The sequence below is a fragment of the Bidens hawaiensis genome, unplaced genomic scaffold (genome assembly GCF_021521415.1).
Source record: "Bidens hawaiensis isolate Kalapana, Puna unplaced genomic scaffold, B.hawaiensis_p1.1 tig00036831_1, whole genome shotgun sequence".
Classification (NCBI taxonomy): Eukaryota; Viridiplantae; Streptophyta; class Magnoliopsida; order Asterales; family Asteraceae; genus Bidens; species Bidens hawaiensis.
The window spans coordinates 88,484-100,147 of NW_027505445.1; positions in this window are offsets into that span (position 1 = coordinate 88,484).

The window sequence follows — 11,664 nt, forward strand, 5'->3', positions numbered from 1 at the left end:
TTTGACTCAGCGTACCCTTTAATATTATAACTTTTCTTGAACATTGTAGGTACCACTGGCTTCTTCGTTTTGATAAACCAATGAGCATAGCCTTCCTTCAATCTAGGCTGCTCCTCCCATTCTGTATCATCAACTACTGTATCTTCACATACATTCGACTTCTCAACGGTTGGAAGCTCGTGTTCAACATTCTCCTCTACAATTTCACCTTCTTCAACATCATCTTCTATCACTATCTGTGCACCAATCTTCTCAATTTCTTCTAATGGCAGCACATCATCACACACATCATCAACATCTAACATATCATCATCCAACTCCTTCAAGGCATCGATCACATCATCTCCCATCTCCTCGTCATCTACCATCACCACCTCATCACCACCAGAACCGCCAGCTGCACCTGCAGACTCACCCTGAGCTGTGGTTGTCCCAAGAGCTTGAGTAGTTCTTGGCAACTCACCACCTGCACCTTTCGATGCATTGGGATCATCGTCTCTGTCATACTTCTTCTTTGTCCTGAGCTCGTCGCCTTTACAGCTCGTCTCCCCCTGAGATGCCAAGAACTCCTTCATAGCATCTATAATTTTTCCATGTTCAACCAGGAGGGACGACTGTAGTTGATTTTTTGCTACTAGGCGCTGAATAGCCTGGGTCTGGATAAGATATATCCTAGATTGCTCTGCCACGACCCGCTCTAGTGCAGCTATTCTTTCCGTGTCTGATAGGGTTGCATCGAAATCGAACCTCATGTGAGATATGTCTTGAGTATACTGAGGAGGGATTTCGAATGAAACCGGGACATCAGAAGTAGCTGTGGACGTAACCGCAGGTGGTATCGTGACCGACAACCCTGCAGTGTGAACCACTGTCGACTTAATAACCTGTGCAACAACCTCCGACGGAGTAAGCGTTGGAGGCGGCAACGATACAATATCTGGAGTCGTCAGCTGGAGTGTGATGGATGGGAGGCCAACAGATGATGATGTAGCCACCATGGGAACGTCCGTGACGCTTGGCCTTGTGACCTGTAATGGTGTAGGGACAATTGACATACCGGACAGTGCGGGCGGAGCGAAACGTATGACTCTAGAGCTCTCACCAGCTCCCCTACCTGCACCTGTCCTGTCCCTTCTTGAACGTCTGATCAACTTATGAATGTCTTCTTCTTCTTCTGACTCACTGTCGTCATCTGTCCTCTTTCTCTTCCCATACGTCCTCTCTTGAGTCACCATCATACATCTTGCCTCATCCATTACATCATCAAAATCTGAGTCATCCACCGTCGTAGCTGCTCTAGTAACATGTACTCCCGTACTCTGTGGAACCGAGACCTGTATATTTTCTTGAAGATCAACTCGGTCCATGTCAAAAAATCCTTGGCCGCCAAAAGCAGCGTCAAGGTCTACCTCTTCTTCAGCTGACACAACAGGCGCAGCAGGTACATCTTGAGGTGCTCCCGCCTGTTATGTTTGAGGATCTCTAAACTCGTCCCCATTAGCAGGAACATACTCCGGGTTGATTAAATACCCAAACAGTGGAGTATGCCTAGGACACAGTTCAGGCTTGCATCTAGCACTCGAAGTTCTACATTGAGCAAAGATACGCTTGTTCACACTCTCCACGTATCTGATAGGGCGACGTTGAGGCAACGTGGGAACAACATGATTCAAGATCATTTGGAGAAATCTTGGATACATGATGAATCTCTCACGCCCCATCGCCCTTCGCTGTCGATCAATCTCATAGAAGACCATCTGACTCAAGCTGTAACGCTTGTTATAAGTCAGAGCAGTCATCGCCGACTGCAAGGTCGCGCCCATCCCGTCAGTGCCCGCCTTCCTCGCTGACATGCAGACAATCATTACGTGCATGAGGAAGCGCCACTGATCGAGCAAGAAACCTTTCCTTCTTTGTGTATCCCCCAAGGGACCAGAATATCCCATTCGTAGAAATGCTCCATCACGGAACGGAGCAACAAACTCTGTCGGTCGTCCCTCGTCTCCTCTCCGAATTGCAAAGCCACCCGGATTTGTTCAGACGAGAACTGAACATCCTGACCATTTACCGTTGCACGCATCACCGGGGGGTCGACGCGGCAGTCATATTCCACCGTCTGCCAGAAATCCTCAATGTTGGGCAAGGAAATCGGCAGAGTTGTCGTAATGGCGTGGAATATCCTCGAGCGTAAAAGGAAGGTGATGATTTCGCGGAAATCATCAACTCCGCTCGCTTCCGGGTCTAAGGTGATATACATGTTGTGACCCGGGAAGAACTGTCTTTGTTGATCACCTCCGTCATCACCGCCTGCACCACCTGCTCCAGCAACAGCAGCCATATCTGCAACAAACAGGTTAAGTTAGATAAACATCAAAGCGAATCACAAGTTCGCCTGTTACCATGAGCGAAGTTGTGATCAATTCTGTATAGGCGAAGTTTAAGGTGAGGCAAAGTTGGGAAACAACTTCGCTTCAACTTGAACTTCGTCTGATAATAGTTAAGTAAAATGATCCAGGCGAAGTTACGGATAACTTCGCCTAATCACAACATCGCCTCATAAACTGTTTCAAATTCAATAATCAGGCGAAGTTAAACCTCAGGCGAAGTTACGGATAACTTCGCCTAAACTGTAACTTCGCCGAATTTGAATCGGCAACAGTTAGGGATTTAGAACGACGTGTAGATGATGATTTCGGAGATCGAGGACTCCGAAATACATGATTTTATGAAGTTATAGACGTTCATGCAAATTACTATCACGTAATATCAAGTTTGAAAATCGGGTGTTTAGGTTTCAAATAATCGAGGTCACGAAACGGTTCGAATCGACCTGTGATTAACATTAACGACCATGATTATACGAATATAGAACCCTACACACCTTTAATCTGATTAGAATCGAGGTAAAAAAAATAACAACAGAAGATCGATAAGAACAGATCGATAACTTCGCTTTGGTTGACAGATAGTAAGTTCGCTGATATTTTGAAATAATGAAATGTTTGACCTTAAAACTTCTTTATATAGGGCCACAGATGTACCGGCGAAGTTGTGGATAACTTCGCCTATAAGGCGAAGTTATGCAGAACTTCGCTGATATTAAAATTTTTCAAAACAAACCCCATAATTTGAACAATTTGCAATTAAGTTTTAAAACATCCTTTAAAGCGTTAAATGAAACGATCAAGACCAAGTAACCAGTTATAAAATCATAAACTACCTAAGTACGAAAAACTTTTAAAAATTAAAGTACAAGGGATCAAATTTCAGTCTCGACAGGGACTACTACGTTTTAGAAAAGATCCGAACAGGAATCATACTAACTACGTGACTGTCACACAGATCCGTGTTCAGCTGTATTATGACATAAAGAAACAGGTTGTAAGCAGGTAATATACTTAAAATGGTTTTCATCGTTTCTGTGATACGGGTTAGGTTCAATTAAGCTCAAAACTTAAATGGGCAACACCTCAGAGATTGTGATGCCTCCTATCTATTCTCAAAGCGTATTTGGCTTTCCCCAAGTCACCCCGAATTGACTTCAACCCATAGTGTCTGATTAAGTTTGTAAGTACTCTTCATCTGCTTCCCGTTCTCTTTCTTACTCCTTGATTGAGAAGTCTTGACATTGTCAGCTCTAGAATGTTTCAATAACTCATAAGGTTTTTTTTTTTTTTTTTTTACGATAAACATTTACATAGACTTCAGAGTAGTAAACAACTGCAAGTCCCGAATCTGGATCACTGCAGTTTCTTCACACACTATCTTTACGGGAATCAGAACACTTACGGGCTCGTGTATGACTGGGTAATCGCTATTCTGCCTATCATTCGGAAAGATATATATGAAGACATGCAAAACTCTTAAGGAGTTTCCACGTAAAATCGAGTAGATTTAGTTTGTATCACATCTACTTTTACGCACCATAAAAAGCTACCATGACATACAATGACTGTTCTAAAGCCTTTTAAGCCTAATAACTTCACTAGTTAAGCACACAGAATCAGTAAATCTATCATTTTCCAAGGTTGGATCAATTTTCTGTTAAAACATAGTAACAGAACTTCTTACAAAGTAGTAGACTTGAAAAATAATTTCATTTCCCTAAAAAAAAATTTTTGACTTCAATCGCCCCGATCAGTTCAAAGTCTTCAGGTAAACGGTTATCCTGAGGATCCAATGGATCCGCTGGACCGACCATATACAAGTATGTGTCCTTCTAACTAAGTATGAACGACTAATTTTCAGCGAAAGAATAAAAACACATCATAAACCGCCCCGGTCACATTCAGTCATCTGGTTAATGGCAACCCTCAAACTCTACAAGTAGAAAATGAGGACCAAACATATCCGAGGATATGTCCTTCAAACTGAGGTAACCGACATAATTTTAAGCGATAGTGACATTTTTTTTTTATATATATATATGCACAAAAAGCATGGTTACTCGGGATTGATCATCCCATTCAACTCAACAAGGTTTTGAAATCTTGATTTGTCAAACGCTTTAGTATATAAATCAGCGAAATTATCAAGCGTATCCACCTTTTCAAGCACAATCAGTTTCTTCTCAGCACAATCCCGTATAAAATGATGACGTATGTCAATATGTTTAGTTTTACTGTACTTTACGGGATTATTAGTTACTGAGATCGCAGCAGTGTTATCAATACAAATTGGAGTAAGTGAGAAATTCAGACCATAGTCGCGTAACTGTTGTTGAATCCACAGAACCTGGGAGCAGCAGTTGGATGCTGCATGTATTCTGCCTCACATGTTGAAATGGCGACTGATGTCTGCTTCTTGCATTGCCAGGACACTAATCTGCCTCCTAGAAACTGACATCCTCCAGTAGTTGACTTCCGACTCTGACTGCACCCTCCATAATCAGAATCTGTGTAAGCTACCAACTCCAAGTCTCCTCCCTTCGCGTACCACAACCCCAGCTTAGGTTTGCCTTTGAGATATCGCAAGATCCACTTCACACCCTTCATGTGAGATTCCTTTGGGTTTGCCTGAAAACGAGCACAAAGACAAACTGCAAACATAATATCAGGCCTAGAAGCAGTTAAGTACATTAAAGAACCTATAATAGCCCGATACTGAGTTGGGTCCACATCTGCGTCATTGTCTGTCTCAGCACCCAATTTATGGTTAACGCAGATTGGAGTATCGAATGGAGTGCTGTCCTCCATCTTGAAGCGTTTGAGCACATCATGGACATACTTGGTCTGATGAATGAACATCCCATCCTTCTTCTGATCAACCTGCAATCCTAAAAAGAAAGTTAGTTCACCCATAGCACTCATTTCAAACCTTTTCTTCATGACGGCCTCAAACTCCTGACACATGGAGACTTTTGATGCAGCAAAGATAATGTCATCCACGTAGACTTGCACCAGCAGGAAGTCGCTTCCTTCTCTCTTGAAGAACAACGTACTATCTATCTTCCCTCTTTCAAACCCATTTTCAAGCAAGTAATCTGATAAGGTTGAGTACCAGGCACGAGGTGCCTGATGTAGTCCATACAACGCCTTGCTTAACTTGTACACGTGGTCTGGAAAGTCTGGGTCAGGAAAACCCGGAGGTTGCTCAACGTACACAACCTCATCAACTTTCCCATTTAGGAACGCACTTTTCACGTCTAACTGAAATACCTTCATCTTCTTATAAGCAGCAAATGCCAAAAACAATCTAATGGCTTCCAATCTTGCCACAGGAGCGAACACTTTATTATAATCAATCCCCTCTTGTTGATTAAAACCTTTAACGACTAGCCTCGCCTTGTTTCTTATAATAATCCCTTTCTCATCTCTCTTGCACTTAAAAACCCATTTTGTGCCTATCGCATGCACATTCTTTGGTTTTTCAACCAAAGTCCGATTCGCTCGCTTTTGTCATAAGGCATGATTCTTCCGTGGCCATTTCAGTCGACCTCATATCCATAATATACGTATTCCTCTCACGTGGAGCCTTCATTACAATCCACTCCTCTGGTATCTGAAAACCAGGATGCAACACAATCGCCTCATTCTTTGTAAAATGTACGGTGTACTCCTTATCACAGATCTGCGACACACTCAGCAGATTGTGCTTCAATTCTTCGACAAAGTTTACTTTCTCTAGAGTCATCTTTCCATTAGACACCGTTCCAATTCCTGTAATCTTACCTCCACTTTCTCCAGCAAAGCTCACTCTCCCTCCTTGAACAGGTTTCAAATCGTGTAACAAGATTTTGTTACCCGTCATGTGCCGGGAACAGCCGCTATCCACAACCCAAAGATTATTGGCAGCCCTGTTCAACTGTTCCTGCACGATTAAAGCAAAAGATTAGAATCTAGGGACCCAAGACCAATTGGTCTTGGATCTATACATCCCGAACTTTGGCTTTCCAAAGTTAGTCTCTGTATAATTCCTGTAAGTCCTATTAGTATACCTCCTTGTAGATTGATTGTGAGGCCTTCCAAACCTTTGTGAATTGAAAGAATTATAACTTACTGTTTGGTTATTAGCAGTGTGAAACTGAGATTGGTTTCTTTGAAAACCTGAATTAGTCTGATTTCTGAATTTTGAATGGTTTTCACTTTTACCAGTATTATAATTACCATTAGGCTTAGTCTCAGTTTTGGTATGCCTCACACCTCTGAATCGCTGCTTCAGAGGGCAATCTGCAACTAGGTGCCCTAATTGATTACACCTAAAACAACACCTATGCTCAACTTTCTTTTCAACAGTTGTTTTGGATGTCGAGGCTGTACTACCGCCCGTTCGTCTCACATATGGTGGGACATAAGGGTTTAGCGGAGAACTCTTTTTAGTTGTTTTATCTTTCTCTCCACTATTTGGTAATAAAACCTCCTCCTTTGTCTTACCCGACTCGAATGACTTATCCGAATCTGATGAGACCGGACTCGGAACAGAAATTTTAACACTTGACACAGGCGGACTTGTTTCGCCTCTACTAACATCTGGTTCTTTACTAGTTACCTTAATTGGAACTGTCTGAACAACCTCAAAGTCAACAGATTTCTGATTACTAGGATTAAAAGTGTAATTGTGATTATAAGGTGGTGGAACCTCATGATAACCAATTCCTCCCCTCTTAACTGAGGAACCTTGATCACTAACAAGGTGATCAAGAATAGCAGAGGAATTTCTGAACTGCTCAAGTTTTCTATTCAGTTCCACCACTTTCACCTGGTGATCAGCAATCTGTTTTTCTCTTTCAGCTATTAGTTTGGTTTTTTCTTCCAAAACTTCATAGCTTAGATCAATCACTTGAATTTTTTCAGCAAGTTTTGCTTTTAGACTTTTAATATCTTTTTCACAAGCTTTTATTTTAACTTTATAGCTATTTTCTCTTGCTTTTGTAAAATGATGATCTTCTTTTAGAGTTTTAAACTCAGCATCCAAACTAACATACTGATCAGTTATAGTTGCTTATTGCTCAGACAAGTTTTCACATTTAGAACAAGTAGGTTTAGAACATACCTCGGAGAGCTGGTCTTTAGCATCAGCCATGAAAGCTTTTTCTTCTCCAGTAGCTTTCTCACCTTCCACATTCGCCAAATTTGCCTGTTCAAAGATTTCTTCAGAATGCAGGTTCCAGTTGTATTCACCATCTTCTCTGGAAATCATGGCACTATAATCTTTACTACCCCCATTATGCTGTGTAGACTTGCCTTGACCACGTTCTACACGCTCATTTCTGCACTCCTTAGCAAAGTGGTCGTTTTGCTGACAGTTGTAGCATCTTACCTTCGTCTTGTCAAACCCTGGCCTTCCACCGACAAACTTTCTTCCGGTCTTTTTCATAAACCGTTTCACTCTTCTCACGATCATAGCCATCTGCCATTGCAGATCCATTTCTTCCAGATCATCAGCATCAATCTGGTCATAGTCTTCATCCAACATAGCTGGATCAACAATCTTCCCCTGAATGTAGTTCTCATAGGAAGCAATAAAAGAAGCATAGAGAGCAAACTGCTCTTCAGCAGATTTGACACTCATAGGCATCTTAGAGTAGTTGTTGCTAGGAATACTTGGAGAGCAACTACTCTTGCTTGCTTGCGGTTTAGATGCACTAGATCCACCTGCTACAAAGCAAACATCACCATTCGTGTTGACTGACACATGCCCCTCATGTGATGAGTTGGCGCCCGACTCTCCCTTCGAGTAGTAGGCAGCTGATTCAGTCTTCGAACCTGAACTAGAGTTGACTTTAGCACCATACATACCTGGATCTTGAACCTGATCCGTAGGTGTCTCCTTTCTAACCATGTTAAGCTCAAAGGTTCAGAGCTTGTTAACTGCTGTCTCAAGGTCATAGTTAGCAAAGTCTTTATCTTCTCTCATCAACACAGTATACATCTTCCATTTTGGTGGGAGAGCATCAAGAAGCTTCTCAACAATCTCATCTTCTTTGTATGCAATTGAATAGTTGCTGAGTTCAGTCATCAGATGATAATATCTGGTGATGATATCATCAAGTGATTCGTTTTTCAGATACTTGAAGACCGAGAATTGAGTTTTGAGCAATTTGATCTTCGAAGCACGGATTCCCACATTTCCTTCAAACCGGTTCTCAAGAGCTTCCCAAAGCTCTCTTGCTGTCTTGTACTTTCTAAAAGTATGAAGGATCTCTTGTGGAAGAGCCATAGTGATAGCAGCATGAGCCTTGCTCTCGGCCTCATACATCTTTTTCTCTTCTTCTTCCATTTTGCTGTACTTTTTGATCTGATCACGACCTTCGTACTCCATAGTTGGTGGAATATAACCATCCTGGATGCATACCCACATTTTCGCATCCTGGTACTTGACATATTGTTCGAACCAATCCTTCCAAGCAACGAAGTCGGTTCCTTTAAGCAACTTTGGGGCCTTAGTAGCTGACCCTGCTTCTACTTCCATCTTAACTAACTCTGAGATGTTAATTGACGACATCTTTCTCAAAAACTAAGAAACCCGAAAAACAAAAAAAAATTCTTCTGAAAAGTACTGTAGGCGAAGTTACGGATAACTTCGCTTAAGTCTTAACTTCGCTGAAGAACTTCGCTGATTCTTAACTTCGCTTGAGGTAAGCGAACCTTTGGAGGTAGACGGAGTTGTAGAGAACTTCGCTTGAGTTAGGCGAACTTGAGAAGGTAGGCGAAGTTGTGGATAACTTCGCTTAACCTTATATCTTCGCCGAAACCCTACGAACAGTGACGGCAACTTCGCCTGATGAACACGAAGTTTCTACAGATCTGATTTCTGGGTTTTTCGAGGTTTTTGACGGTGTAAAGGGTTGAATACGATGGTAGGAGGTAAGAATGACACAAAAACACAGAAAACACGTCCCGCGAATAGTCGAAACGGGACGATTTCTACACCCGCGTGAATATCCCGAACCACACAATTGAGCAATAGCTCTGATACCAATTGTAGGTTCCCTGGATGGATCTGCATGGGATATCTCGATCTACACAGGTGCGGAATCCCTGCGTAGGTCGTTACGAGCGTAGAACACGAATCAAACAAACACACGATACGAATAAACGAACACACGTTATATTATAACCGAAACACGTGATATAATCACTGAATACAGACTCAATACTCTCTGGTTCTCACGTCTCTCGACTCACACACGTCTGTATATAATTACCTTCAACCCTCTAAACAAGCCGAGACCTAGCGTATAAATACACGACAACTTCGCCTGATATGTTCAGGCGAAGTTGTTGCTAACTTCGCTTGACTAACAAGTTCGCCTGATAAGCGAACTTGTCAGTAACTTCGCTTAAACATAAACAAAACACAATTAACATTACAGACTGGATTACAGACACTAGACTATGAACTACTGACATTATGCACCAACAGTGTTCATCATAATTATCGAAAATTATACATATGTTGGTTCAAAATCTAGATTAAAGTCTGTTAATGATTATTTAGGGAAATATTTTTTCAAATCTTGGATAACTTAGTAGTTTAAATATTTTCTTAAAAGATTTGAATCCCCTTAAAATAGGAAACAGATATAATTGTTAATCACTAAAAATATTTGAACCAAATCTTTCATTATTAATTTAGTTAATAAAGATCATGGATTAGTCTATGGGTTTTCAAGTCAGTGTATGGGTTTCTAACTAGTTTACCTACCATAAACCATAAACCTCATAAACCCGTAAACCCATTAAGATTCTCAGAAACTCAAAATTTTTTGGAAACTAATTTTTTCCAGGAACTAAATTTTTCGAGAACTCTAATGATTTACTATTAACTAAATCGTTTTGTAAATTATTAAATATTATATATATGTGTTTGTGTGTGTGTATTCAAAGCTAAGAAGGCTTAACTTGAATGAACTTTTGATGTATCATTTCTGCCCAAATGTGATTTGTTATATTTACCATATCATTCAAGTCTAATTAAAAGCTTTTGTTAGTTTTTTCATAACATGATACAAATGTCTCACTTCTGCCCAAAAGTGATGTGTTACATTTTATATAGCAAAACTAGCCTGTGCATAATTAAAATAATTGTCTCACTTCTGTCCAAAGGTGATGTGTTACAACTGTTTTGCACATATACTTAAATAAATTTTAATTTTGCCCAAAGGTGATTTATTTTTTGTTTAAGTAAAACCTTTAATCATAGTCTATTAGTTTGATGTTAATAATAGACATATCACATCTTCAATAAATTATAATGATTATCACATTAATGATCCTTCATTATAATCTAATGATCATAAATTTTAATCTGTATTATTTTAATATCCCATAATATAACTCATTATAACATTCTTCTATAAATAACAATATCATCCAAATCATCTACTCTAATCTCAAAACACAACTGAATTTTCTCTCATAAAGAGTTTTAATAACATTTAGCTCTTCTCAGTTTTTATCCATTAAGACATGATATGACTATTCTACTGCTCTTTCTAATAACAATCATTCTATTGAAAACTAGAGCATAACAAATGGGATGAGTCAATAATAATGTCTCTTATGATAATGATAATCAAGAACTTATTTAAATAAATGTTATCACTAGAGTTATTCTTGATTTAGTTTTTCCTAAGACTAATCAAAATAACTCATAAGATGCATGCATTCCTTGAAAATTCTAACTATAAGGTTAAATAGTATTACCGAATGCATCATAATGTACAGTACCATGACCCATAAAGTTAAGGGCTCACACATGGAAATAAGTACACTTTTCTTATGCATTACATACTAAAATTTTCTATTATTACAATTTGTTTTCTTAAAAATCAACTATAACACTCACAAGTACAAAAGGAAAATGAGCATGTTGATTAGCAACACATGTAAAAGAAAAGAATATGGCAATGGAACATAAGATGTTATTCAACTCACTACTACTAAGACCATAAAGAGGATAATTCTATTGTTCATTAACAAAATACAAGTATTACTTCCAACTTTAAGTTCTCTAAGGAGAAGTATCATTGTAAAAATATGTCATTATATTAGGCATAAGTAACAAGGCTATCCATAATTCAAAAGAATATTCGGCTAAAACAGTAGTCGTATATTAATGATATTTAAGTCTGTTAATCATAATATTCCAATTAATACATGATAGGTTGAGTCTAGTTCTATAAGTTTCTTTACTAATATCAACAAATAACTATTATGAGTG